Source organism: Biomphalaria glabrata, chromosome 1 (assembly GCF_947242115.1).
Source record: "Biomphalaria glabrata chromosome 1, xgBioGlab47.1, whole genome shotgun sequence".
NCBI lineage: Eukaryota > Metazoa > Mollusca > Gastropoda > Planorbidae > Biomphalaria > Biomphalaria glabrata.
The window spans coordinates 468,735-495,737 of NC_074711.1; the positions used below are offsets into that span (position 1 = coordinate 468,735).

Consider the following 27,003-nt stretch of genomic DNA (forward strand, 5'->3'; position numbering starts at 1 on the left):
TATCTATAAGAAATATTCTGGTTAATGCTTGTGATAAAACCATAACAAAAACTTTCCACAAATGAATTGATAATTCATAGATAACAATATGTTTGTCTAAAAACTAATTAAAAGCTCAAGCTCCATGTAAGTAAATGCAATATGAGTGATTATTTAGATTATGGCACAATAATAATTTACAGTTTTTACTATTGTATGGTTCAGTAAGCTTATAATCAGAAGTAGGGCCTACATGAATAGATGTAGTGGTTTATTAATCAACAGAGTGATTTATCACTTCATCAAATGGTTCACATTTATTACAGGGCTGAACACTGTGGTTTTTACTTCATCTTTCTATTGTTTTGACATTTGTTAGAAGAGTTTATATATATAGCTGTTAGTTCTTCTTCTTCTTCTTCATCGTTCTCGTTGTTATGTTGGAGTGTTCATATGACTAGACCAATACATGAGATGAACTGCGCAGTGGTTTCCAAATCAGGGAGCTCTCCATATAGTTTTCTTTCTATTGGGGTGATTTGGGGCCAATGTCTTATACGGGCCTCTTGGTAGAGAGAGCAGTTTTGGAGGACGTGGTCGGCATTTTCTGGTGATACTCCACATGGGCAGATTTCACTGGTTCCAATTTTGAGCTTCTGGAACATGTGTTGTCGCATTCTGTTGTGTCCGGTCCTGAGTCGAAAGATTAGGCGTTGGTCTTGTCGGGATAGCTTATAGTAAGCGTCATCTTTCTTGTGATTTGGATGGGAGCTCGTCCATTTCTCATTTATTTTATCTACAATTAATTTCTTCATTTCTTCTGGATAGAGTGCAGAGTTTACTTGTGAGTTTGTTCTCCCACTCTTGGCGAGTGTGTCAGCCTTCTCATTTCCTTCTAGCTGTTAGTCTTTTATAACAGTTCAAAGCATAAACAAATAATAGTAATACTTATACTAATAATAATAATAAATGAAAAAGTAAAAACCGAGTTACTTGAAACAGTTTAGCATCATTGAACAAAAACTTTGGAAGATTGCTATCACGAAGCGCTCGAATCAGAACTACATCTTCTGGTTTGTCAGGATTCTGTCTTTTTAAACTGCCAGCCATAACCAGGACAGATTTAACAGCTCGCATACCTAAAACAAAAATGTGTACATTATCATAAATTTGCTTTTTACCTAAATGAAACATATAAGCACATTTTATTTGAGTGTGTACATGTCTTTAGCTTTAGGATATAATTATTCAGGAGTGTCTACTATTTTCTAGGACATTATTATTTATGAGTGTGTACTTTTTTTCTAGGAAATACTTATTTAAGAATGTGGGAAGCGTGGTCGAGAGGCCAAGTGCACTTGAACTTGGCTTGGCTTGGCTACCTAGAAGGGGGCTCGAGGTTCGACACCCGACTCGGGCAGAGTTGTGTTTACTGAGCGCCTAAAGGCAGCACGGAAAACCAACTCCTAGATACCCCCTCCCCCCCCACCGGTCCACAAATGAGATTGGACCAAAAGCGCTCTGAGCATGCTATAAGCATGAAAGTAGCGCTATATAAAAGCTATAATAATAATAATAATGTGTCAAGGTTATTACCAAAGTCATAATGATCTTGTTGCGAGAGTTGTTCACTACACAGTTTGTACATTTGAACCATTTTCTTGGCTAATGTTCTGGAGGACTCAAATCCTTCTGAGTACAAGATAACTTCAGCAATCAGACCTAAAACAAAAGAAGCAATAAAATATGGCCAGATTTTTCAACTGGAAATAATTTATCTACAAGGAGTCACTTTGTACCGGAGTGACAATAAACTACATATAAACTTCATCTGTAAGTTTATTATATATCATTTTTATCAACACTGATGGCCTTAATGGAAAAAGCTTCATTGGTCTTACAGCAGAAAATATATCAATACTGAAATGAGATGAAAAGAATTAGCCCAAGTTGAATAGAGAGACAATATAGCATATCTAGCATAAGATCCAAGCCATCTCAAATGACAGAGGCTGAGAAAGAAATTGCATGTGATACCAGAGATAAAAGTAATAAAACATTCAAAAGGATCACTCAACTTTAAACTGGTTCATAGGTTTAGGTTCTATTTTTGTTGTCTTATAAATTAAATACATAAATAAATCTCCGTAGGAGTCAAACTTTGGCCCGAACCATGCAAAGTACAAGACAATACAAGACAATGGCCTGCTCTGCACAATGAACAGTTTGTTCAAGCCTCCATGACAGGCATCACATGTACTTGCAGATTTGGGCCTTTTGGGATTTTTCTAAACACTTAGCCATTGTTGTACTTGTGGCTTTTGAATACTACTAAGGAAAAGACCTTCTAGATGTTTCATCCTCTTACCATAATCTGGTACCATCATTGATATAGGTCTAAACAAAGCCTGTAAATTATCAGGTAATTCTGTCCGTCCAGCGTAACCAGGATTCATAGTGATGAAGGCTGCACATGTATGAACCAGTTTGATCTCACGCCCTTCAAACATGAACCTATTGAGCTATAGAGGGAGACAACATAGAAAACTTTGTTCTTACCAGTCTAGTAATCTAAAGAGAGAGACAATTTTTTAAATTGTTTTTAACACCAATCAGGTTAACCAATTTCATTACTGAATCCCTTTGACCGTAACCTACATGGAAACATACATGCACTACATGCAATTACCAAGCTTCTATCTAGGGGTTTTAAAAGTTAGAATAAACGCACCCACCTCTCAAACCATCACTAAAACAGAGGTAATGATAATGAATAGTCAACATTAAATTGGAAATAATGATTATGACGATCTCAGGAATATATTAATATATGGTGTGGTGTAAAAAAAAAAATATATATGAAAGTTTTAAATTGCAACATTAGAAAATACAAGAAACTGCTTGACACAGAATTTGGAAAAATAAGTAAAACAAAAACACTGCCCATGATGAAATATTGGTGTGTTATTCTGATGAAATATTGGTGTGTTCATTTGATGAAATATTGGTGTGTTATTCTGATGAAATATTGGTGTGTTATTCTGATGAAATATTGGTGTGTTATTCTGATGAAATATTGGTGTGTTCATTTGATGAAATATTGGTGTGTTATTCTGATGAAATATTGGTGTGTTATTCTGATGAAATATTGGTGTGTTATTCTGATGAAATATTGGTGTGTTATTCTGATGAAATATTGGTGTGTTATTCTGATAAACTCTTTGAAAGATTGATTTTGTTTCGCTTTTTAAACCAGAGTTGCTGATTTATTCACATTTACATACACACTTGTATCTACTGATTATAATATGGAAAGTTTGCAGTAGTATTTAGTATAAAAATTCCAATCCCATTATTCAAAATCTACAACTTAGAAAAGTCTATAGACTTGTGAGGAGCAGAATAAGTTGAATAAGATTATAGGAATGAGGCACATTTTCTCACACTGACCTTTGTATTTTATAATGAAGGACTTATTGGAGTTTATATGGTCTCTTTTTATTTACTGTGCCTTGTACAAATGAAGTTATTTATTTCTTAGTCTGCAACACTTTTCATAAATAATAATGCCAAAAAAACTAAGCAAACGATGTACGCCACTTTTTCTAGAGAACAATGTTTTAGTCTGATTAATTACATTGATTATTTAACTCCCTTTCCATATAATATTTAAACAAAAACACTCTTCTTTTAGTAGGCAATAATGGAGATTAATAAAGGACTAGATTGAAACACTAGAGGCAAGCATGTAGGCCTTGAGTTTCATGTCAAAAAAACAAACAAACATGTAGTCCTTGAGTTTTACGCCAAAAACAAACAACAAAAAAACATGTAGGCCTTGAGTTTCATGCCGAAATATAATCCAATAAAGGTAAACTTTCATCTGGGTCGTTAGACCTAATAAAAACACGAGAAATCTTCATTCAGAAACCTAGAACCTAAGTATTTACTTTCATGCACAATGTTCGATATGAAAATATTATTTTCTCATTAGATTCCTTTGCTAATAATTTTTTTTGTTTTTATTACAGCTTATTCTATATTATGATAACCAGATCTAAGTAATTACATTTTGATAAAAGTCACTTTATCTTGATTAGTCATTATTTTATTTATTTTCAGGTAACACTTTTTAATCGACACTTTCTTTGGTGGTAAGACATGCTTCATATTTGCTGCTTTAGCTTCATGCCTATGTTACTTTTGAATCCTGCCTTATCTACTTTTGATTCCTACCTTAGCTACTTTGGCATTTCTGATAGTAATAAGTTGTTGAGCAATAACAGATAAAACTTCAATATTGATTCGGTTGAACTCATCAAAACAGCACCAGGCCCCTGACTGTGCTAGCCCAGAGAAGAATCCTCCCATCATCTGGAAGAATACAATGGAAATTGAAACTATCAGTTATGTTAAAATAACATAAAATTTTAACATCTAATAATTGCTCAATAAAACAGTATTTAATATAGATGAAGAAGTCAAACCATAGAGTAATCATTATCATCATTGACAGACCTCTGTCCTAAGATGACTATGGCTATCCCATAGAGCCTTCCTTGTTAGGGCTATAGTGCCCATGCATACTATGTAGAACCTGGTAGTTCCAGTCTTTTCCATTTAACTAGCTAGGTCAGCTGAGATCATTGCTACATCATTGCTACATTACTGCTACATCATTGCTGCTACATCATTGCTACATCATTGCTGCTACATGGCTGTTCAATGAATGTCTCTCTACCACTTCTCTATACATGGTGAAGTCTAGATCTATGTCCATGTCTTCCCAAGCATTTATATGCTCTTCTATTCATATTGTTACAATCTCTCCTCTACTGCCCAGGCTCTCTTCAAACTGCACCACACGACACAACAAACTCAAAGAACCTCACAACTCATTAGGGCTCCAAAGTAACAGTAGCAATTTAATTTCAAATACATTACAAATACTGTACGGTTGGCAACAACATCACACTAACTCGTCTGGTCACATTGCGAGGTAACGTGAAGTCCAGTCTTTCTAACACACTCGCTCTTATATAGAGTCTCTACTGGCCTTCTAGAATGGGATGGAACGTTCTTGGCCACTCAGAATGATCACAATCGCCATGACTTGCGTGCGTAATATTTACACACAGGTCGTTGCCGAACTGGCGTGTACAGTCACTGGTCACAGTTGACCGCTCATCCTGCGCTGGACTGTGGCGATTTGAGTATAAAAAAAACACACAGTACTACCCCCAACTGTGTCACCACCAGGTTTACAACAATATGATTTGATGCATTCTGAAAGCTTCATTTGTACATGATGATCACACCTTTATCATCAAGATAGTTAAGCAACTATTTTCTATTTAAAAGTAGGGATCACCACAAAGGTTTTTTTTCCTTTTGATCACATCCACTAGGCAGAGGTGGGGGCTTGTTTCACATACATTGACCATGTTTTGTACTCAGAACGCATGTATTGTAGACTTGCATCTTTTTGGGGTGAGTTTTAGTTTTATCAGACTTGTGAGCCTAGTCTAATGAAAATGGAAGCAGCCTTCCCTTCCAATAGCATATTAAGGATTACATGAAGTTTAGAACACTAGAGCATCGCCAATAAAAACACACACAAAAAAAAATATAAATCAAGAGAGGATTAATTTATTTCTGGTATAGAATCTTAAAATATATTGTGTTAATATAATTATCTAAGTCACTGAGCCTTGTGGAGTCTTATGTCATTCAGTTCTGTAGTGTTTATGTCACCCAGTCTCATCAGTCACAACAATATGTAAGCCATTAGCCATGGTGTTTTTCAATGAAAGTAAGCCTCTTTATACCATTTAGCTATGGTTTGTCTGCCCCTCAGCCATGGTGTCTCTGCCTAAAGGCAGCACGGAAAACCAACCCCCCACAAATGAGATTGGACCAAAAGCGCTCTGAGCATGCTATAAGCATGAAAGTAGCGCTATATAAAAGCTATAATAATAATAATAAGTCAATGAACAATTTGAACTAAATATTCAATATTCACTAATTCAAATAGTCTTTATAAAAGAAACATAATTATATTTAAGGTCCTAATCACCTTATAATCCAAGCTGTCTGAACAATTAAACACTACACACCATATAGCCAAAGCTTTAGCCAAATCTTTAGTTGTTTCAGTCTTTCCAGTACCAGCTGGACCTGCAGGTGCTCCACCTAGATCAAGTTGTAGGGCTCCCATAAGGCAGAAATAGCATCTGTCCTATGAATGAGCAATGTGGCATGAATAGAAAACTAAAGATAGAGATGGTTGCTGTTTTAATGCATTAACTAGAAAGATGATACTTATCCTTCTAGGAGGGAGAAAGAATTTTGTCAATGTCTCAATGATTGTGATTGTAACTATTTGTCAAAAAGTAACATCTGGCATCACTTGCAGACTTTGAGCTCCCATTCTACTAGATTACTAATGAATAAGGTACTAATATGTTAATCATAAAATCTTCAGGCTAGTTAAGCAACTGAGAATTTACAATTTAAAAGTAGGGATCTACACAAAAGTGGTAGCTGTTTTTTTTTTAAACTAAAAGCATTGCTATTAAGTTTAAAAATTTATTAGCAATTAATTCTGTTGTGTTCAGTAAATTTGTTAAACGTGTTTGCCCAGTTAATAATCATTGATGAAATGGATATGTCAACTTAGTTATTCAAATATTTTATTTTTTTAATTCAATAGAAATATCCACTTGAATCCTCAAACAGTCAGCTAGGCATGTTCTGAAAATTAGTCAGGTCATGTCATATTATTCAAATGTTTTATCCTGACATTAATTCAAATGTTTTATCCTATCAATTGATCAAACCAATATGCCTGTCACTTGGAAAAAAATAAATAGTCCAACGATACCCATATCAATAAACTTACAGTCAGAGGTGTAATCACTAGTCTAGGACAGGCTCCAAGGTACTCATAGCCATAGGTGTAGACAGCTATTGACATGCAGACAACACAGTTTGGACCACTTCCATATATTCCAATAATATCTGAGTTGTTTTTGCCAGTCAAAACTTAAAAGTTCTGATACCTGTTAACACAAGTTTTGTAGTTTCCTCATTTAACAAACAAATGAAAGAATCCCAAGGAGATTGAAATGGAATAAGACACAGACTGAATTCGCAAAGACTTAGTAGATCAAAAGAAATGCCACACCAAAAAAACTTGGCTAAAGAGATTTTAAAACTGCCAGCAGCTACAACTTACAACTAGACATATTTATAAGATATATCTCCTGTAGGTTGTAAATGTTTCCAATGCACAAGCAATGTTTCTATTCACATACAGAGAGAAAAATATTTTTGTTTTTTGTTCCTAGCATTATACTGAACCCAGAAAGATTTTTTATTTACATTCAGAAGATAATGACATGGACCTAAAAAGACTAAAATGAGTCCTATAGTTACAAATGTAAAAGAGGTAAAGCACTGTGCTACATTTCATCACCATTACCGAAACTATTCTTTATTTTTAAAAACAAAAAATTTGCCCAAAACACAGTTTGTAAAAGCGAAAGAATGAAACTGTAACTTGTGATTTTCCTTTCTATCTTTTTAAAAAGAAGATCTTGTGTTTATTTAAACGATGTTTTTCTAAATGCTCTTTTTTTTTTTGACCGTGAAGTCTTGAGTGCTGATTAATATAGGCATAATTAACCACATTTGGGACAATTAGGATTTTGTCTTTTTTATAACAGATTACCATTTTTAAAATTCCATTTGACTGATTAATTTGTAAAGCTTTGATTTGTTTTTCAGACATACTATTTGTAAGATATTAGCTATAGATATTACATTCTAATACAAGATTTTAAAGCTTTTGGTAATCTCAGGGCTGCATGTAAAACATTTCTGTTACCTCAAGGGTCACACATAATGGTCTTTCTTTTTGCACAGCATGGAGGGATAGATAGGGTACTTGGGGCACTATAAGGTGTTGTTATTACAGATTTGACAATGAATACATTTCATTTAAAAATATTTGTAATGCACATTTCACCAGTCATCTTTTAAGAAGAGTTGTTGGTCTTTGTTGCATGAAGCAATATGTATTTTCTAATGATGTCAAAAAAAATTGATTTAGCCATCAAATGGAATTTAATAATATTAGGAAGATGAAAAAGTTCAATGTCAAAAAATGTCTGACCTGTTTTTTTACCATTTCTGAAATTATGTCCCGTGCATGAACATTGATTGTAATAAGAGCGCAGAGTGTAGCTCGTGCCAGTTTAGGAAGTTCTCCTCTCACTGCCCCAGCTAGAAGATTTAACTCCTGTTGATAGAAAGTGATTTTGAAAGTACTGATATATTTTAAGTGCTGATACATAATGGTAGAAAAGATAAGTTTTGTGAAATATAAAATCAAATAAAAATTTTTACTGTAAAGCTTCTTTGTTCGAAGTCCCTCATTCCCCTGATAACTGTTCGAGAGTCTCTAAGAATAGCTGTGACATCACGGGTCCACATCATTTGACATATTGTTAGAACAACCTAAGAACAGAATTGATGTTGAAGAACAATGATAAAAATGGTTAGCTCTATCATATACAAAAGTCTGAGATCAATATGTGTCTGAACTCCAACATAGCAGCAAATGAATTCATTAAGTTTTTCCAAAGCGTAGGACAAATACAAATTAATGAAAGTAGAAATAAAGATGTAAACTCAGAAATCCAAGATAAAATTAAAGAAAACAATCCAGCTTACTCCTTGGGAATGACCACTAATCTTAAAATGAAGGAACTAGATGAATCCCTAAAAGTCCTCAAACCAAAACAAGCCCCGGGCCCAGACAAAATATCAAATGACATGCTTCTTCACTTGGGTCCTCAAGCCAAAAGAAAACTGCTACAATTATTCAATGCTAGCTGGAAATCTGGCAGAATTCCAAACATCTGGAAAAAAGCCATTATGATCCCTATAATAAAGCACGGCAAACCAAGAAATAAACTGGATAGCTACCGTCCCATCAGCCTCACTAGCTGTACTTGCAAACTGATGGAAAGAGTGATAAATAGAAGGCTGACATGGATCCTTGAGTCAAATAACCTACTCACTGAAGCCCAGGCTGGCTTTAGAAAAGGCAGATCAACAGAAGATCAAATTGCCTTCATCACACAAGAAATAGAAGACGGCTTTCAAGAAAAGAAACCAACAACAATTGTGTGGGTTGACTTAGAAAAAGCATTTGACAAAGTCTGGGAACAAGGTCTCTTGCTCAAGCTAATCCAGCATCACATATCCCACAGAATGTACAACTGGATAAAGGAATACCTAAATAACAGAAAAGCCTTAGTTTGCATGCAAGGACAAAGAAGCCACACAGTGGGTATAAAAAATGGCGTCCCCCAAGGAGGAGTCCTATCCCAAACAATTTTTCTAATATTCATAAACGATCTAAATCAAAACCTACCCAAAAAAGTTAAAAGCAGCATGTATGCAGATGACCTTGCCTTAATTAGCACAGAAGAATATGTAGGAACATCGAAATTTCGATTACAAGATGCTCTTGATAAACTCAATAATTGGTCCAAAGACTGGGGCATGTCCATTAACACAAAAAAGACAACATATACCATATTCTCACTGTCAACAAAACAACAAACAATAAAATTAACATTAGATAAGGAAGCTTTAGAAAAAAATGACAGCCCTACTTATCTTGGAGTCACCTATGACCCGAGACTAACCTGGAAAAACCAAATAGATAAAACACAGAGTAAAGGCATCCAGAGACTATCCCTCTTGAAAAAATTAGCTGGCACAGATTGGGGAGCTAATCACAACATCCTGAAAAAGACATATACCAGTTATGTAAGACCTGTACTAGAATATGGTGCCACAGCATGGGGCTCAGCAGCCCAAACCAACCTAAGAAAAATAGACAAGGTTCAAAATATTGGTTTAAGGATAATGACAGGAGCAATCAAAACAACACCCATTAGAGCTATGGAGGAAACCGCTGCCCTGATCTCTCTGGATGAAAGAAGAGAAATAAAAATCCTTTCCCAATTCACTAAATTGGAAACCTTTGAAAGGCACCCACTCAGAACAAAAATCCACAAAACTGGCACAAAAAACGTCTCAAAAGGACCAATTTCATACAGGAATCTCTAAACCTAAAAAAGAAACACCAACTTGAAAAAATTACTCTGGAATCCTTGATACACTATAACGAATTTCCACCCTGGGACGAAAGCCCTCTTCCTACTATAAGGGACCATATTGAAAACATAAAAAGAAAATCTGATTACAGACCAACAGAGCTCAAGGAAATAGTGAACTGTTTTCTACATACCAATTACCCTAGCAATCAGTGGATCAGTGTTTACACGGATGGCTCATCCCATAAAGCCACCACAAATGGAGGAGCTGGAATACTTATCGAATGGCCAGATGGAGGAAAACTAGAAAAATCCATTGCAACTGGAGAGCTCTCTGACAGTCACAGAGCAGAAAGGGAAGCACTAGCACTAGCTGCTACCATGCTAGCAAATCATCCAAGTTCCCCTCACAGTCAGATTGTCTTGCTAACCGATGCAAAAACAACCCTCCAAAGCTTGCAAAACTCTGATTCCTCTTATATTAAAAACCTCAGAACAGCACTTACAAAGCTCAACAACAAGAGCAAAAAAACTTTTATTCAATGGATATCAGCCCATATACAACTAGAAGGAAATGAGAAGGCTGACACACTCGCCAAGAGTGGGAGAACTAACTCTCAAATAAACTCTGCACTCTATCCAGAAGAAATGAAGAAATTAATTGTAAACAAAATAAATGAGAAATGGATGAGCTCTCATCCAAATCACAAGAAAGATGAAGCTTACTATAAGCTATCCCGACAAAACCAACGTCTAATCTTTCTCAGGACCGGACACAACAGAATGCGACAACACATGCACCGAAAGCTCAAAATTGGAGCCAGTGAAATCTGCCCATGTGGAGTATCACCAGAGAATGCCGACCACATCCTCCAAAACTGCTCTCTTTACCAAGAGGCCCATATAAGACATTGGCCCCAAATCACCCCAATAGAAAGAAAACTATATGGAGAGCTCCCTGATTTGGAAATCACCGCGCAGTTCATCTCATGTATTGGTCTAGTCATATGAACACTCCAACATAACAATGAGAACGATGAAGAAGAAGAAGAAGAAAAAAGTAATAACAAATGGCAAATCAACAGAGGTCACAGACCTGGAAGAAGATGGACCTCCAGCTTGAAGGTTTAAGATAGGCAAGACATGGGAGGGGGAGGCAGTGGCTGAATAGTTAAGTGCTTAGCTTCGAAACCTGGGGATCCTGGGTTTGAAACTCAGAGGAGACTAGGATTTCTATTTCAGGATTTTTAGGGCGCCCTGGAGTCCACCCAACTCTAATGGGTACCTGAATTTAGTTGGGGAAAGTAGAGGTGGTTGGTAATTGTGCTAGCCACAGGACACCTTTCTTATTAATTGTTGGCCAAAGAAACAGATGACCTTAACATCATATGCCCTATAGATCGCAAGGTCTGAAATGGGAACTTTACCTATTTTTTTTTAAGACATGAGAGCAGTTGGAGAGACTCGCCCAGATGTGTAAGTTGTTCAGAAACTGAACTTTACTTTATATGTAGTGTAGACCAAAGTTACTGCCCTTTGATAAGTTCAATTTTTTTTTTCAATCAAGAATTCAACATTGTTATCCAAAAACATCACAGAGATAGATGAACCAGTATATGGCACATTGTTAGCAGGAAAAACATTTTTTGTTATTTTACAGTATTTTTTTTATACCTACTATTATTTGACATATTATTTATTTGCACCTCTATTCCTATTGTACTATCTTATGCCCTACAAAATCCAGAATTTCTCTATCTTTATTAGACAGAGGTTTGTTGGAGTATGCATTCTAATACATCCTAATTATCTTGGCCATAAAGTATGTTATGAGAGACATAAGGTTATATTATAAGTGTGCTTAGAAAAATTGAAGCTTTGGTCAGAGTATTCATTTTATATGACAGGGTTGTTAGCCCTGCGCACAACCGTCTGGGGGAGTGAGCCTTTTGCCTCTATCAATAGCTGCCTTTTATTTTTGTGTAAGCTGCTCTAACCCTTTGTAGATCCCTCCATATCCTGCAAGGCAGCAAGTTTGCTTCACCAAGGGTATGTTATATTATGAGAGTGCTAAGAAAAATTGAATTTTACAAAATAACAACTAAGATTTAAGTTTACCTTTCCCAATTTCCCCATTCTAAGCAGCACAAAGATCTTGGTTCTAGCCTGATGTGAAAGTTTGTTTTGCCAAAACCTGATGACATTGTCATGGGGGGATGTCAATTGTTAATCTGAAAAAAAATAATAATATATATATAAATATGAAAATAGAGACTTTATTGTACAGATGTCCTTGTTGGAATGAAAAATGTGGAATGCGGAATATACACGCATTAATTGTCTGTCATCATTTGGTCATTAAAACAATGAAATAAAGATGGCTACATTTAGACACCATATTTCAAGTTGCTAAGAACTTATTGTATTTGCCTATGATTTTGTCTACCCTGACATAATCTAACACTTAGTCCCAGCTGTTTCATGTCTTTGAAAAATGTTTGTTGTGAGTTTGCCAAAGACTAGTGAGGCTCAGTTTCCATCATCATCATCATCATCAATCCTTTGAATTCCTCATAGAACATAGGGCCTTGACAAAAACACGCCACTCTCCACAGTCTCTTGCTAGTTTTTTTATGGTTTCCCAGCTCTTCCCGGTCTTCTCTGCTTCTTCAAGTACACTGCGTCACCATGTTCTTTTTGGTCTTCCTCTGAGTCTTGTTCCCTGGGGGTTCCACTCTAAGGCCTGCCTAGCTCTGTTGCTGGTATCTTTTCTAAGGGTGTGACCAATCCATCTCCACTTCCTCTCTTCTAAGATCTGCACTTCTATATTTTTCTGTCCACTCATCTCCCACAGTTTGGTGTTTTCTACTTTGTCATACCAGTGTATTTTTGGGATATTTCTCAGGCATCTGTTGATGAAGGTCAGTATTTTTTTTGTTGTGGCTTCAGTTGTTCTCCATGTTTCAGAACCATACAGTAGGACAGCCTCGACATTAGAGTTAAAGATTCTTAGTTTAGTCTTGTTTGAGATGTGAGGAGATTTCCATGTTGGTTTTAGCTGTGTAAATGTCTGACGCGCTAGATGCACACCTGATGCACATACCATGCTGTGGTGTGACAGCTTGAGTGCCTCAATGACCCTCAGAGCTATACCGGCGGGAGCTCATCACTCCTGGCAGGTACTACCAAGCCAGACAGGTCTGTTAGGAAAGAGGCCAGACAAAAGGTGCATCCCCCTCCCCGGGACACAGGGGTTGTGTGATAGGCTAACAACCTGTCCATTGAAAAAATAGTGTTATAGAAACCAGAACAAAAACACAAACATTGTCAGAGGCGAAAGTAAAGCTCCACAAAGGAGACTTATGAAGCTATGCATGGAAAGTCGAACGAATCCTGTGAGGCCAACCACTCTACTTAAACCAATGAAAAAGAAACACTTCCTTATTCAGAAGGCAGCATTTAACTTGGGAACATGGAATGTCCGTACTTTACTAGAACCAGGTAGATGTGCTCCAATTGCCAAGGAAATGGCCAACTACAAACTACAGATCCTGGAAATGAGTGAATTTCGATGGAACACATTTGGTGAAACAAGACTGCAATCAGGAGAAACCCTTCTCTTCTCTGGAAAGGAAAAAGAAGATGACTTACATGAAAATGGTGTAGCACTACTACTAAACAAGGACGCTTTCAAAAGTCTAAGTTTCAGAATGAATAATTAGAGCCAAATTTTAGTCTAAGTTCAAAAATGTTCACATCATTATGTGCTATGCTCCCACCAACCTTGCAAGTGATACTGACAAAAATACATTTTATGACCAACTGCAAAGTAAAGTTGACAAAATACCTACAAGAGATGTTTTGATCCTCATGGGAGACTTGAATGCCAAAGTGGGAAGTGACACAGAGAGAGAGAGAGAGAGAGAGAGAAAAGAATGGGCACCCATGGACTTGGCATCATAAAAGAAAATGGAGAAAAGTTTGCAGACTTCTGCACATTTAATGAATTAGTGATAGGAGGCAGCATTTTCCCCCACAAAAAATGCCACAAAGTGACATGGGTTTCACTAGACAATAAAACAGAGAATCAAATTGATCACGTTACCATATGGCGGAACTGGAGAAGCACATTACTAGACTTTACCGCTTAGCCACCGTGCCTTCAGCTGAGGCTTGTGGGAAGTTTTTTGTGTTAGGGTGAATAGATTGTGCAGGTTTTCCCTTATAACCCTCCACATCATACTGTGGAAGTCATGACCACCTGCAACCCAGCCATATCCTAGAGGCCTCTGAAGTTTTGTGGGAGAAAGACGAAAAAAACCTGCATGTCATTTGCCAACATAACCCATGATTAAAGATTACTTACCTCAAACCTTTCTTTATCATGTGGTAGTCTAACTATTCATTTGTGTTTGTTTTGTTATAAGTTATATGCCATGAGAATCAAAGCCAATAGTGTTTTTATCAATATTTTTTACTAAATAGCTGAAAAAATTAAACTATTTTGTTATTCAATTTTTTTTTAAATTTAGCCACATATCTCTTTGCAAGTTGATATGATTCAATCTTCTGTAAAATGACTCCCAAGTGGAGGTTACCTCATCAAATCTGTAGTATTTTTGTTATTTTATGAGAGCCTTAAAGTACAACTCTTTTAAAGTGCTATTAATGGTCATATATTCAAGAAATGGCCTCACCTCTAAGTTAGGATTACCATAAAACTCATTCAGGAAGTCTATCAGGCTGTCAAGAGTTAATGTTGTAGAACAGACAATCACATGCTTCTTGATCTTAGATAGACCCAAACGGTAGTCTCCACCACAGTTAACTCTTTCCATGTATGTGGCTAAGATTCCTTGAATCTAGAATGGATTTATAACAATGAACCAGTTAGAAGAAATGAGTTAAAATGTTTAAGTTCCATTGGAATGTTTGTAGTAAAGTATCCCTTTACTTAGCTAGATTGGGAGACTTGAGTATGATTACATGGCTTGATATAAAAACAAAGGCCAGGGCAATGGTTAGAATCATAAAGAGTCGACCCAGCCAAATGTCAGGGGAAAATTCTCCATAGCCATCAGTGGAGAACATGACAACAACAAAATAGAAAGAATCAAAAATTTTGAAGTTTGTGCTGCTGCTTCCTCTTTGAATGTGTTGAATAGTGCAGATATTTAAGGGAAGGAAATCAAGGAGAAAACTTCAAGTTAACTCAAGTGTCAACTTATTTATATTTATGTTTATTACTGACAGAAAATAAGGCAAGCTATTGACTCTAGAAACTGGGTCAGAGAATACATGGTCACTTAATTTTAAGTAATCATATATTCAAATAAACTCATGTAACTCTATCAAAAACTAAATTTATAGTGCAATTTCTAGGCTATATTTTACATTCTGTAGCACTGTCAATGAACGTTGAATGGTGTAATACTGGGTTCTTACTTCCTGAAGTACTCTAGACACGTGACGAGACAAACACTATACGACTGACTCAAGTCCGTTCAGCAGACAACATGAAGTTTATTTACAACATAATAATAATATACTGCACTCCTTTTTAGTGCTACAAGTCAAGAAATAATAATCCTATCCGCATAACAGCGGTATCAAAAGTATCAATCACGTCCGCATCTCAGCCGGTAACAATAAGAACAATTACTACTAGTGACACTGGAGCTTCAACTATAGATATCCATTGAAATACGAATAATACTTTAATATCCAATAAGCACATTATGAAATCAACTCTCAAATATTATTAATCAACAATGACTAGTCCATCGACTTTCATGCTATATGCATATATATACACCAGTCCAGGAAGAAACGTCCAACCTTCCTGTACCGGGAGCAACACCTTACTGACTTGACTTGACTCAAAGTCAACTTTGTTCACTCTACTTCCTGTTTTTTACATCAGGAATTCCACGTGTCTTTTAAACTATTAACATGACGTGAACTTTAGATCATGCAATGTCAATTGAGACTGTGACATTACGCCCTTTCCCTCAAAAAAATATTTTGAAAAAATCTTTTAAAATTTAAGTAATAATACTATTATATGTATAGTCACATCTTTTGAGAGAAAAAATAATCTATACAAATGTACAATTTGTTCTACAACATCTTGCACATGTCTTATCATGCTATCAAAAAATTTTGATGAGACTAATATATGGTCTCATTTGATCTTAGAATATTTGAAAAAATATTTGTCTGTGTAGACAATACTCATAGTTGTCAACATTATTTGAAAAAGCAAGTGTTTCTTCTTTACACAAAATTTCAAAGTAAATTCTCAATTTATCAAAAGAATGCTTTCAATATTAATTTTACAAAGGAATGAGCAGCCATGAAAAATGCTCGTATACAAATATACTTAGTTTATCCCATCAGGTTACATAATCAAATGAAAAATATTGACAATGGTTACATAATCAGATGAAAAATATTGACAATGGTTACATGGTCAAATGAAAAATATTGACAATGGTTACATGGTTAAATGAAAAAATATTGACAATGTTCTTTTAAAAAATCAGTGCTTACATCACATCATCAAATATGTTGCTTTGAGCCATTAATAATGCTCCATTAGTTTTCTCAAATTAAATACAATCTTCTCCTCAAAAAATCAGTGTTTACGACACACATCAAATGTATTGCTTCACGAGCCATCAATAATGCTCCAATAGTTTTCTCATATTAAATACAATCTTCTCAAAAATTCAGTGATTACATCACACATTATGTATATTACTTCATGAGCCATCAATAATGCTCCAATACTTCTCATATCAATACAATATTCTTCTAAAAAAATCAGTGTCTACATCACACACTATCAAATATATTACTTCACGAGCCATCAATAATGCTCCAATAATTTTCTCATATCAATACAATATTCTTCTCAAAAATCAGTGTCTACATCACACATCATCAAATGTATTGCTTCACGAGCCATCAATAATGCTCCAATAATTTTCTCCTATTAAATACAATCTTCTAAAAAAATCTGTGTCTACATCACACATCATCAAATATATCTTTGTAAGATGTTATACGTGCAGTGAAAAAATGAAATGAAAAAAAATTAAATTAATAAGAGAATAAAGAGATAAATTAAAGGATAAATGACAAACACAAAAACAATATAGATAACAATACAGTCTGCTTTAAAAGAAATAAATAAATAGAAGACTTTGACAGGAGAATCACAGATATGGAAATACAAGACTTACACAAACAAACAATATGGATACGAAGAGAAATTACACTACGATTGTACAAACAAAACTAAATACGACTAAACAAAAAATTCAAAGTGATCTAGAAGTCCCTACCGAACAAGGCTGGTCTACTCTGACCTTATTAGGACTAAAAAAAAAAATAAGTAAAGTTTCCCTTTCAGACCTTGTGGTCTATAGGGCAGATGATGTAAAGGTCATCTGATTCTGTGGCCTACGGTTAACGAGGGTGTCATGTGGCCAGCACAACGACCAACCGCCTTTACTTTTCCCCAACTAATGTCAGGTACCCATTAGAGTTGGGTGGACTCAGAGGCGCCCGAAGATCCCGAAAATAAAATTCCCAGTCTTCGCCAGGATTCGAACTCCGGACCCCGGTTCGGTAGCCAAGCGCTTTACCGCTCAGCCACCGCCCTCTTATTAGGACTAGGAGAACAAAAAGAAAATCCCTAAAGATCCCTATCAGATGAAGTGAAATGGAACGGAACAAATAAATTGTGCCGCTTCAGTCTCAAAACATAAGACAGACCCACGCCGACCGCCCTTTCTCAAAAATCATTGTTTGCATTCTCATCAAGTATATCGTTTCAAGCCTCGAATTAAGCTCAAATAGTCTTCAAAAATGATATGTGGGAAAAAATAAATTCATCAGTGAAGATCAATGTCACAATCATATCTATACAATTTACAAAGGTTATGTACATTTGAAAAGATGAAAAATACATTTCAATAAATAGTGTCACATATTCAGGTTCTAATATGACTGAGTTCTGTTCAAATGGACTCATGAAAAAATAATTTACACATATGCAAAAATTTGGACACATATGACCTTTTGAAGTGTCATGTGTACAAATACAATCAAAGTTATATGTAGAATATGGCATCAATAGATTCAATGGATGAGTAATCAATAGTGACAAGTGTTGTGTCGAAATGTATAAACACTAAATAAGTACAAGAGCTCAAAAAAATAAAGCTCTAATTCAAATAGTAGCATATATATACACAATATTTCAAATATGCGATTGTAACAAGTTTATTTACAACATAATAATAATATACTGCACTCCTTGTTAGTGCTACAAGTCAAGAAATAATAATCCTATCCGCATAACAGCGGTATCAAAAGTATCAATCACGTCCGCATCTCAGCGGGTAACAATAAGAACAATTACTACTAGTGACACTGGAGCTTCAACTATAGATATCCATTGAAATACGAATAATACCTTAATATCCAATAAGCACATTATGAAATCAACTCTCAAATATTATAAATTTATATTTATAGCCATTTATATGGCTATACAGTACATATATTACACAGTATACAGCACAATATCTAGGCTATATCTAGGCTACAAAGCACAATAATTAAATATTAGTATATAGATCTATATATAAAAATATATATCTATTGAATTGGATACTAGTAATGCAGATGAATGCCTGCCTGTTCATGTGGTCATTGATCATGCTGTTTGTTGCTTTTACTTGTTTCTGATATTCCTTCAGATTTGAAAATTTATTACATCCTAACACAAACCACCTAAGAATTGCAAGAGATGATGACAGGCAGGGTTTGAACTGAAGACAATCAAGACCAGCAACCAGGCAGCCATCCTGTCATCAAGATGATGTTCCAAGTTTGAATCCAGCTCATCCCCTGCCATCCAGCAAGAAGTTTAGGCTCAGTTGAAGAAATGTTCATTTCTGAAGGACATGATAGGGTTAACTGTGTGTCATAACCTGACAAATTTGACACAGGCCAGTAATACAGTTAAGTGTAGAGTGTTGATGAACAAGGGACAGTACTGGTATGAATGTTACACATAAATATGACTCATGTTATGATCATGTGATTGAAACCTTAGGGGAACCAAACTATTAGTCTACAGTGAAGTCAGTCCGGGGATAGTGAATTCTCAAGTGAATTAGTAGTGAATTCTCAAGTGAAGTAGTATGAGTCCAGAATAGATAGAGAGTTTAGTATGGCAGTACAGCAATTTAGAGTTTAGTAAAGCATTTTTAGCCAGTGTATCCTGTAGACAATTGTGTAGTATTTATATTGGATGTTATTTGTTTGTTATTAAAGAACCACATTATTTTGGAACTCTTGTTGTCAAGTTCTTGAGTTGGATTTGTTGTGTTGATCAGTGTTTACAGAAGGCCTGTTGGAGAGAATCATTACAACATATAAAGCCAAACAAATAAATTTATTTCCAAAAAATATTGAAAGAGGATTTATTTTTCAGTAGCCTCACATGGTAAATAAAAAAACAAGTGATGTTGACAAACAGTAGCACCATCTGCTGAAGTAATGTCACAGACATAATTTGGTTTGTTAGGTGGAGATCATTCTGCCAGAAAATTATTGTGTTATTTCATTAGTGTGATGGTCTGGAGAATCAAAGGGAAGTATATATAAACATCATAAGACCAGTAGCCATGTATGCAAGTGAGACCTGGGCACTGACAAAACAACAGAAAGTCTGCTAAATACTTGGAGATAACAAATCCTTAGAAAAATGTATAAAAAAGAGCAGATTACATTGGGAAGATTACTCCAAAAGAATGTCAGACAACAGAGGAGCGAAAAAAGTATACCAACAAAAAACAAAGGGCAGAACATAAATAAAATGGATTGAAGATATGGCGACAGATCTACAACAACTTAGAGTTTCGGCATAGAGATAAAAAGCTCAAGAGAGATCTGAATGGAAAGATGTTACTAAACTATAAACTACATACTAAATTTAAAGCAACAATATTTTAAGTTTTAAGAATATTATTGACTCATGATTCTTGTTCTTGAAAAGCATACTCTCTGAAGAAGCTTAAAGGAGAAGGTGACAACAACAAAGACAGTTGACAGCCATTTTCTGATTCTGGGACTAAGAATAAGACTACTTAAGTTAAAGATCTAGATAGATTCAAGTCATATCAAAGTTATCATAGTAATCTTGATTGTTATAGACATAGTTAAAGATCTAGATTGATTCAAGTCATATCAAAGTATTCTTAGTAATCTTAATTGTTATAGACATAGTTAGATCTATGTCTTTATGAATCATATTATTGTCACGTTGACTATCATGAATACCGTTGCAGGCATTTCGCAGCAATGAGTCTATTCAGACTCTATTGACTAGATCTATAGGATATAGATGTAGTGATAAACCTAGTTATCAGGACATCATAAATATGATAACATGATGTTAGGGTGACATTATATATAATGTCATAAATCGTACAGACTTAGTCATAGGTCAGACTAAATTTCTAGATGCATTAAGATTCTACATCAGGCAACAATACAGCATTACAGGCAGCACTTTCACTTTCTTACTAAGTGTTATTGTAATACTAGAATACCTAGATCTAGTACTAAGTAGTAGACTGTCACTTAGTAGTCATAGTCACCACATAGATCTAGATTTCTATATGAGTGTTTCTCCAGTACTGGTGCCAAAAAGTGTCACATTATGCTAAAAATTAAAGTTGAAGTTTTTGGTTTCATTTCAACTGTATTCACTTCTTCAACCAGTTCACTTTAAGAATTTATCAATAGAAAATGAATTGCAAGATGTAGATTTTGACAGAAGTGTCTATTCAAGGGGTACCCCCTTTTGCGTCACAGGTGCATCACCGGGACACCACTTGATAATTTAACAACTACCAATTGATAAATTCATTGTATTTTAGCATAATATAACTGTCTTTATTGTTATTAGTCTTTAGATACTAAAATTTATGCTTTTGAATAGAAAAAGTGGATTTGAGTTCAATTAAAAAATTGGGACACCGTAGCACCTGTGACACTACAGGTTAAAGTTTTTTTTAAAAGATATTCTGTGAGAATATAGAAATTATTTTATTTTTGCACTAAAGTGATCCATTAGACTTATTATTAAGTTCACTATTCTAGTCATAAAGTACCCATTTGTAAAAATGCTGCTTTAATTTCACAAAATGTTTCTGGTGCTTCATGGGACACCATTTTTTAAAATAATGTTTATAAGTGTACATTTTTGTCTTATCTGTGCACAAGTCAATGATCGTTATTATTTTAAATTATTGACAATATATATTTTATATCTTTTGTTAGTTTTAACACACAGAAAAAGGTTTGAAAAAAAAGAAAGAAAAGAAAAGGCATAAAACTGTACACAAATTTTATTTGACAAATTCAGAAATCAAAACATTCCACTCTCAAACTATTGCCATTTGGTATCAACATCACTTCAGTAACAATCATGTCTGCTTACACTAACTGTATGTCCTGCACTTCTGGATATACAAATATATTTTTTATTTCTGTGCAGACCTGCCTACCAAAAAAAGTCCAAATGCGTAACGCTGATGGTCAAAATGCGTATTTTGGCACCAGAATGCGTAACACTTACGCGAACCACTATTTTGTCATATATATATATATATATATATATATATATATATATATATATAATATTAGATCTAAATGTCATGATTAGATCTACAATCTAAATCAATACGACAATAGAGATGATATCTAGACTAGATTTGGATCTATGTCTATATAATGAATATAATCTACTCTAGATCTGGGCTCAAGAGTGTTACCGATGCCGTGGATCCGCTACAAACGTAGGTCTACTCCAAACTTTCGTAAGCCTACCTTCATCCTTGATCTATTCTATACTAAGACTAAGAATTTAATCTAGTCTAGATCTAGACTAGATGTTAGTAGATGTTATCGATCTAGATCTAGTCAATCTAAATCATACTGCAACTAAATTGGATCTAGATTGTAGAGTAATGTAGAGACTCATGACATAACGTAATCATCAGTCGTAATGTCTAGCTAGATCTATTCCTGTATAACAAGTTATCTAGATTCTAGATCTAGAATCCAGATATAGATCTAGACTAGATATCTACAATGTCACTCAATGTGTTTTGAATCGATAGCACTTCGATATTTTTTTTCTATACAAATGAATACGGGAATCAGGGATTCAACATAATTATTTTCTACTAATGAACTTACAAAAAAAAAGTCACGTTGGTGTATCAGCTAACTGACGGTACCAACCCGCCACTCCCTCACTCTCGCGTTCTTCATTTCTAGACTAAATCTATGCTTTTAAGAACCAATCAACGTATAGATCTGAACACAATGTGTTCCCCCACCTTTTCTGTTCCCTCCCCCCCCCCCCTCAACAGGACGGCTTAGCGTGACCTCCGTGACCGATGGTAAGCTAGGCAAGAGGGGGGGGGGGGGAAGGATACGAAATGAAGAACGCGACGGGTTGAAAGCGTATTTGCGTACTGACTGTCATTTTTGGGAGATTTTGTGTAACGAGTACGCATTTTGCGTAACGGTAGGCAGGTCTGTCTGTGCCTTTTTAAAAAATTATTTCTGCGCTGATCATCCAGGACTTCTATCACAACACCTGTAAGAAAAAAAAATACCAGCAATGTTGAAAAGTTAATACTTCAATCTAAAACATACTTTGAACTTGTTTATTGAAATTAAAAGGTACACAGTGCAAAAAATTATACCTGGATAGAATATTTCCCCATACTTGACAATCACACAGCTATTTACAATGTACTTTTGATTAGTGAAGGAATTTGTTTGGGCCTGAAAAAACAACAACATGGGGCTGAAATACTTAATTTCTAAAGTGAGTCTAAAATTATTTAGCAGGGTATATTATTAAAAAACAACTTATACAATACAGGTAACATAAGATTCAATGAAAATTTTTAAAATGTTTATATGTAAAAGCTCTTTACCTTTGAATTTGAGCATATGGGACTGACATCCAAACAGTCTTCAAGATTTGACTGAGATTGCACTACTGAAGAAAAAGAAACAATTTCATTTAGAAATCAATTAGCTAATTTTAAAATGAATAATGTTTTTTCTCAGATAATTGTAAAGTGCTATTTAAAAATAAATAAATACAAGTACTTACCATTTTGTTTCTGAAGTTTGAACACCTTCCAAGATCCACATATTTCATCATGCAGGCACTGACTGCCATATGGATTTCTGCATGGAAAGCAGAAACAGCTTCTATTTCTGTAAGCAATAGTGTTAGATGTAATACCTCTCACTAGGTCATTGAAAGATCCTTCTTTATTTACTGGTCGCCACTTTGTTACCTTTCGCAGTGTACCATCACCGTCGAGTGATGAAGCTGGATTTTTTTAATGTCAGCTCTCTGTGTCCTTTTTTGATCAGAAATTTATTAATGCCCTCTATATAAAGAAAAATCTTCAAACAGAACTCACATAAGCAAGACTGCATCTTATGTTAAGTAGCTTTTGCATGAAACGTTTTCCTGTTTGAGCACTAACAGATGATTGAGAGGGATCAGTTCTTGAGACATCCCCTCTACTGTAAAAAATGAATATTGTTTCCAAGGCATTTTGTGCAATGCAATCACTTCATTTTTTTTCTTGCAATTTGTTCTGATTTGCACTTGGACATAAAACTTCTTGGAAGACCAAAATGTTAGAAATGAGTAGCACAACCTCTGAGTTTCTTGTACTTACTAAGGATACTGCAGAGTACATGTCTATGAGCACTAGACATCTGACTTTTTTTTTGTTGGTGGAGTGTAGTTAGGTTTTGATACTTTCTTTAATGTTGTTTAGAAAGATGAGCTTTCTTCTCTCAGGTAGGCGCAGAAAGCGTATGTCATTGACAGCTTTACTTTTTCTTGGAGAGCATATTTGTGTGAGACCATCAAAAACTGCAGCATATTTCTTGGGTGATCTAGGCAATTTCATCAAAGCCCTTGAAACAGCCATTCTTTTTGCCACTGGAGTCTGGAATCCAGTACCTAGTGATTCATCAACCTCTGCTGAGATTACATTAAGTGGACTATTAGCTTGCTGTTTTCTTTCTTTGCGTTTTCTGTTTATCCAAGCTTCTTCATGTGGGCTTAACTAGGCCCTGTATGCAGCTTTTCTTAACCTTTCCTTTTCTCTCCACTCTAAAACAGCAACACGGCTCAGGCTTTGATGCTTGTAAATTTAGAGTCTTTCTTGGCTTGTAGACGCCTTGAAACTAACAGATACTCCATTACTGAAATCTGTAATTTATAAAAATGTATAAGTATCAAAATAAATAGATCTATTATATATAGGCCTACTAATAACTTTCATAAACATATATTATATATTGGTGCATTATTTAAATCTAGTCTAGTAATGCCCATAATTGCTTGATAGGGATAGACTCAATCAATAATATAGGACTAGTACTGTTAATTATATTAACTTAAGTTAAGACTGAAAGAACTGAATACAATATAATTGAATATACTGTATAAACAATACAATGGAAATTAAGTGCAGGTTAAACCAAACTTTGTTTTAGATATAATCTACATTTTAATATAGAATAGGTCTATAATATAGATCTAGATAATTTTCTAGATACTTGTCAATTTAAAGAAAAATATATTATTAAATCTAGAATTAGATTCTAAATCTAGTCATTAAAAACCTAGTCAATGTCATTAGTCTAGATTCATAAAAGATCTAATGATTTCTAATCTAATAATCTAGTTTAGATCTAAATCTAGTCATTAATGACCTAGTCTAGAGTCATTAGTCTAGATTCATAAAAGATCTAATGATTTCTAATCTAATAATCTAGTTTAGATCTAAATCTAGATATTGAATTAGATCTAGACTGACTAGACTATTCTAGACTCTTGTACTCTACTCTAGGTCTAGATCAAGAGTAAATCTAGCTATAATATAATGAATTACATAATTAGATCTAGGTCTAGATCTAGAGTAAATGTAGATAATGAATTACATAATTAGATCTAGATCTAGAGTAAATCTAGATTTAGGTCTAGAGGTCTAGTCAGTCTAGATTTCTAGATCTAGAGTTTAGCTTTTTAAAGTTTTAAAGACAAGTGTCCGAGATGCGCCTCAAACGAAAGATCAAATAGTTCTAAATCTTATTTACAGAATAAGTAAATTTTAATTATTTAATATTTCTTAAACAGTACCGCTTTATTTCTTTTAGATGTAGCTAATATTATCTGACACTGTAAAAATCTTTAACAAAGTATCACTAAAATTGACTAAAATCTATTTGGACTTAACAGACGTAAACTAGGACACCATTTGTAAATAAACGGAGTAGTGTCCACTGAAACGCCCCAAACGATGTAAAGTAAAATTACAAAAAAATATAAAATGAAAGATGTCAAAAAAAAATGTTCATTTAAAATGATTATGAAAATAGTTTATTACATATATTAAAATCATTTAATCTTAATTGAAACTTTCCATGAATACAGAAAACTTAACAAATCCTGAACTCGTATTAGACGCTACATGTGACACCACAATTTATGCATGGAAAACACCAACACGGTGTCCCATGGAGCACCTCAATGCCTTATCCAATTTACTTCTCAAAATAAAAACAAATTAATTTTTTAAAATCCCTACACACGTCTACTATTACATCAACATAATTGTTTTAGAAATATAAACTTTTTGTTTAGTAACAGGCTTTAAAATTTATTAACTTTACGATTTAAGACTAAATTGTATTCAAGACGCTTCACGTGACGTCATGATTGAATGGTTAAATTTAGTAACCTCGTAATAAAAAAGCACTTCGATTAGGATATTGCAATCAAACTTATTTGTAATAAGCTTACATTTCAGTAGAATAATGAAATATCTACATACCTGATGGGTTGTTGATTCACAAAAGATCACAAAAAACAGATTAAATGATTAAATTAATCTGTGACTCACTGTAAGTGTTACTCATTGATGAGTGTAAGAGATTGTCTCTGACTCTTAACTTAACTCAGACTGTCACTGTTAGTCACTGTAGTTACTTGTAACTTACAACTTTTAAACTTATATTGCCAGTGAGTCTATCTGGGCTATCATTAGTATCATCATCATCATGCTATGCCTATGCCCCTATGCCATGGGGCCTATCGACATGCGCATGACATGGTCTTCATCGCCATCGATTTATAAACAATAAATGTATGAAATTTATGAATGATTCAGGAAATACTAGAGTAGATTCTAGTAACTATATAAATCTAGATTACCGTGATGAAATATCTAGCGTCTATATACCAGACTGTAAATTAAAGTCTAATAGTCAATAGAGCTAGCTAGTCATGTTAGTTTCAGACGTCAATAATAAAAACTTGTAGCGGAAGTCATCTTTTTTTCTAATTCGTATTTATAGATCTAATGGGAGCATCCATTGTCTTCTGAGACATGGGAAGCCATCATTTATAATTTTAAGTCCTCACTTTCTGGTCTTCGCTTTTCCCTTTTTTTTTTAAACTTTAAATGCTCTAAATTTTAGATGATCTCGAATTAAGTAATTTTAGATCGATCTAAATAAGAAGGAATACTATCAAAACAAATATAGATCAATTGTCATTCATTGTTTGAATGGCTGCCTGGTCGTGGATGGCTGCCCGGTGCGTGCGGTTTGCACGCTGGACTGTCGTTCAGATTCATCGAGGGTCCCGGGTACAAACCCTGCCCGCTCCCATCCCCCGTCGTCCTGAAGGAACATCCGAAACATATAAAACATTATACGAATGATTTGTGTACGTTGTTAACTTCCCCACCTC

At 34.7% G+C, this 27,003-nt stretch overlaps 1 pseudogene; it reads right to left on the reverse strand.

Annotated features, from left to right (window-relative positions):
* Positions 1-26,608, reverse strand: part of LOC129927480 (dynein axonemal heavy chain 6-like) — a 90,942-nt pseudogene extending 64,334 nt beyond the window's left edge.
* Positions 26,609-27,003: the final 395 nt, after the last annotated feature.